Raw genomic sequence first — 4,989 nt, 5'->3', positions numbered from 1 at the left:
GGAAAGAAGAGAAACTGAAGGTTGACATGTTATGCTATGGAAAACCAAAAAGTAAACTCCTCCCGAACAGACCATGATGCCCAACGGTACTGACCGGCCGCCGTGTCATCTTCAGCTCATAAGCGTCAGTGCATGCGGATATGGAGGGGCATGTGGTCAGCACACCGCTCTCCCTGCCGTATATCAGTTTCCGAGACCGGAGCCGCTACTTCTCAATCAAGTAGCTCCTCAGTTCGCCTCACAAGGGCTGAGTGTACCCCGCTTGCCAACAGCGCTGGACAGACCAGATGGTCACCCATCCAAGTGCTAGCCCAGCCCGACAGCGCTTAACTTCGGTGATCTGACGGGAATCGGTGTCACCACTGCGGCAAGGCTGTTGGCGTTATGCTATGGAAGGGTGTTGAAAATTAGGTGGACTGAGAAGCAATGAGGGAGTTCTCCGAGAAATCGATGAAGAAGTAAACACGTGGTGGAAGAAGGACGAGGGGAGGTCGTGTGCCGCTAAGCATGTTCAACGAAGTGTGCCCAACAGGGTACTCAGAATACCCAACCTGCTCCAGCAGTGTAGACTGTTGTCCGATTTCCCACAGGTCGCCGCATACCCCACTTTGCGGAGAGAACATGTCTCCGATCTTTGCGTTCAGTGAAGAGGTTTGGACGTCCACCACCTTCCGCCTACCCATTGTTTTTCAACAAATTTCCTAAAACATTCACTATAGTAGCACCGGAGCAGCTTACTAGCTTTGCCACTTCCGTGATACCCGTTGGTTATGTGCCCGCGACGCCACCATGCAGGGTTCAATGTCGCAACGAACAGTGGTTTCTCGGTTCATCAGCGTAGCTGTGGATAGGCGTCGGTGCATAGATCAGTGTAAAAGCAGAACGCTGTTTGAGTTACTTCTGGTACTCTGATCCGTTAGCTTCTTCGCTGAACATTCGTCCTGTGAGAGTTAAGAGAAGCTACTGAACATCATTCTTTACCTTTTTCTTGGTAACCGATGTATAACGGATGTTAAATAGTACAAGTCACATTATTATTACGCGCTATTCCACCCACGTCTATTCAAGATGCGAACTCGTGTTAGATGTTCCATCAGTATACAGGGTTATTACAAATGATTGAAGCGATTTCACAGCTCTACAATAACTTTATTATTTGAGATATTTTCACAATGCTTTGCACACACATAAAAAAACTCAAAAAGTTTTTTTAGGCATTCACAAATGTTCGATATGTGCCCCTTTAGTGATTCGGCAGACATCAAGCCGATAATCAAGTTTCTCCCACACTCGGAGCAGCATGTCCCCATCAATGAGTTCGAAAGCATCGTTGATGCGAGCTCGCAGTTCTGGCACGTTTCTTGGTAGAGGAGGTTTAAACACTGAATCTTTCACATAAACCCACAGAAAGAAATCGCATGGGGTTAAGTCGGGAGAGCGTGGAGGCCATGACATGAATTGCTGATCATGATCTCCACCACGACCGATCCATCGGTTTTCCAATCTCCTGTTTAAAAAATGCCGAACATCATGATGGAAGTGCGGTGGAGCACCATCCTGTTGAATGATGAAGTCGGCGCTGTCGGTCTCCCGTTGTGGCATGAGCCAATTTTCTAGCAGGTCCAGATACACGTGTCCTGTAACGTTTTTTTCGCAGAAGAAAACGGGGCCGTAAACTTTAAACCGTGAGATTGCACAAAACACGTTAACTTTTGGTGAATTGCGAATTTGCTGCACGAATGCGTGAGGATTCTCTACCGCCCAGATTCGCACATTGTGTCTGTTCACTTCACCATTAAGAAAAAATGTCGCTTCATCACTGAAAACAAGTTTCGCACTGAACGCATCCTCTTCCATGAGCTGTTGCAACCCCGCCGAAAATTCAAAGCGTTTGACTTTATCATCGGGTGTCAGAACTTGTAGCAATTGTAAACGGTAAGGCTTCTGCTTTAGCATTTTCTGTAAGATTTTCCGAACCGTCGGCTGTGGTACGTTTAGCTCACTGCTTGCTTTATTCATCGACTTCTGCGGGCTACGCGTGAAACTTGCCCGCACGCGTTCAACCGTTTCTTCGCTCACTGCAGGCCGACCCGTTGATTTCCCCTTACAGAGGCATCCAGAAGCATTAAACTGCGCATACCATCGCCGAATGGAGTTAGCAGTTGGTGGATCTTTGTTGAACTTCGTCCTGAAGTGTCGTTGCACTGTTATGACTGACTGATGTGAGTTCATTTCAAGCACGACATACGCTTTCTCGGCTCCTGTCGCCATTTTGTCTCACTGCGCTCTTGAGCGCTCTGGCAGCAGAAACCTGAAGTGCGGCTTCTGCCGAACAAAACTTTATGAGTTTTTCTACGTATCTGTAGTGTGTAGTGACCATATGTCAATGAATGGAGCTACAGTGAATTTATGAAATCGCTTCAATCATTTGTAATAGCCCTGTACTATTGTGAACCTTCGTCGGAGATGTCACGGGTCAAGGCGAAACACTTGGGAGGTCCCCGTCCCTTTAGAATACGCGGAAGCGCGCCATAATCGGTTTAAGCTGCCAGGCTGCCAACTCAACAGACCGACGACGGAGGTGTAACAGTCGAAATCAAGACAGCATTGATAAAGTTTATTTCTTCCTCGCGGAGTTCGTTAAAGTCAGGCAACGTGGCGTGACGGTAACGGCTATAACTTCTGCTTTGGAAAATGCGGCGCTTCTGGGAACTTTATTGCGGCCGACTTGTGGCAGAAAGTACGCGGCTTCTGATTGGAAGATGGAAGCGTGCTCTTTATCTCGGTGCGGGGTCACTGGTCGCGGGCCGCCGTAAACCCGCCCCCTGCGCGGCGGCACTCACTGCTGCGATACTATGGAGTTAACTACTGCCGTTGACCCGCGCGCCTGCGTGCCGCGACTAGCTAACGCCCCGCCTAGTGCTAGCTCAGACAGGTTTTATGCCCGCTGTCCGGGCCGGCGGGGTCGGAGGAAGCGGCCCTCATAAAACAAACATGAGCGTTGCTAGGGAAATGTCTGGCCGAGTACATAAAAGTCGTGAGTGGAGCACCGAGCTACTCTAGCGGTGTGTTATGACTTTCCGGAGGAGGCGCCACTGTCTAGAACTGCACGACAGGTGCCGCTCGTACGCTACACAGTAGTCATGGTGCAAGTGATTCTATACAGGGAGGTTTATAGGGCTGAAGAATGGAAGGGGGGGGGGGGTAGGAGTTGTAGTTACTGATAGCGGAAACATGTCCCAGATTGTACCATAGCCTAACATACAATGCTGACTATTAAATTTGCTACACCACGAAGATTACGTGCTACAGACGCGAAATTTAACCGACAGGAAGAAGATGCTGTGATATGAGAATGATTAGATTTTCAGAACATTCACACAAGGATGGCGTCGGTGGCGACGCCTACAACATGCTGACATGAGGAAAGATTCCAATAGATTTTTCATACACAAACAGCAGTTGACCGGCGTTGCTTGGTGAAACGTTGTTGTCATGCCTCGTGTAAGGAAGAGAAATGCGTACGATCACGTTTCGGACTTTGATAAGTGTCGGACTGTGGTCTATCGCGATTGCGGTTTAACGTATCGCGACATTGCTGATCGCGTCTGTCGAACTCCAATGACTGTTAGCAGAATAGAATCGGTGGGTTCAGGAGAGTAATACGGAACGCCGTGCTGGATCCCAACGGCCTCGTATCACCAGCAGTCGAGATGACAGGCATCTTATCCGCATGGCTGTAACAGATCGTGCAGCCGCGCCTCGATCTCTGAGTCAACAGATGGGGATGTTTGCAAGACAACAACCATTTGCACGAACAGTTGGACGACGTTTGCAGTAGCATGGACTATCATCTCGGAGACCATGGCTGCGGTTACCCTTGACGCTGCATCACAGACAGGAGCGCCTGCGATGGTGTACTCAACGACGAGCCTGGGTGCACGAATGGCAAAAACGTCAATTTTTTCGGATGAATCCATGTTCTATTTACGTGACGATGGTCGCATACGTGTTTGGCGACATTGCGGTGAACGCACAGTGGAAGCTTGTATTCGTCACCGTCATACTTTCGTACCATCCGGTGTGTTGGTATGGGGTGCCATTGGTTACACGTCTCGGTCACCTCTTGTTCGCATTGACGGCACTTTGAACAGTGGACATTACATTTCGGATGTGTTACGACCCGTGGCTCTATCCTTCATTCGATCCCTGCGAAACCCTCCATTTCAGCAGGATAATGCACGACCGCATGTTGCAGGTTCTATGCTGGCCCTTCTGGATACAGAAAATGATCGACTGCTGCCCTGGCCAGCACATTCTCCGGATCACTCACCAATAGCAACGTATGGTCAATGGTGGCCGAGTAACTGTGTCGTCACAATACGCCAGTCACTACTTCTGATGACTGTGTATCGTGTTGAAGCTGCATGGGCAGCTGTACCTGTACACGCCATCCAAGCTCTGTTTGACTCAATGCATATCAACGCTGTTATTACTGCCAGAGGTTGTTGTTCTGGGTACTGATTTCTCAGGATCTATGCACCCAAATTGCGTGAAAATGTAATCACATGTCCGTTCTAGTACAATAGATTCGTCCAATGAATACCCGTTTATCATCTGCATTTCTTCTTGGTGTAGCAATTTTAATGTCCAGTAGTGTATATAGTGACGATACTCAAGTGCTGCGGAAATTGTTACCGTCCAATAGTTGAGAATACATCAGCGCATATGGCGATAAGGAAACCGTTCGTCACTTAATACCACATGCCCTGTTTCTCTTTAGGTCTCTTATACTTAATTCACTTATTCGTTATTACATTTCTGCGTCCCAAGAATTAGTAGAATATGTAAAGAGGCATTATAGCAGTAAAATGAAGGTAGACTGAGCCATACCTCATGGACGCAGTGAGATCAGCGGCAATTTCTTTTCACGAAGAAGTTCTCTGGAAATTAGAGCCTTTCCCACAGAAACCAAGACGATATCAATAC

At 48.2% G+C, this 4,989-nt stretch overlaps 1 pseudogene; it reads right to left on the bottom strand.

The window, feature by feature from the left end:
• Positions 1-263: 263 nt before the first annotated feature.
• On the bottom strand, positions 264-381 carry LOC126105208 (5S ribosomal RNA; annotated as a pseudogene).
• Positions 382-4,989: the final 4,608 nt, after the last annotated feature.

Source organism: Schistocerca cancellata, chromosome 1, assembly GCF_023864275.1.
Source record: "Schistocerca cancellata isolate TAMUIC-IGC-003103 chromosome 1, iqSchCanc2.1, whole genome shotgun sequence".
In the NCBI taxonomy this organism is placed as follows: domain Eukaryota; kingdom Metazoa; phylum Arthropoda; class Insecta; order Orthoptera; family Acrididae; genus Schistocerca; species Schistocerca cancellata.
This window is presented reverse-complemented; position numbering and strand designations above follow the sequence as displayed.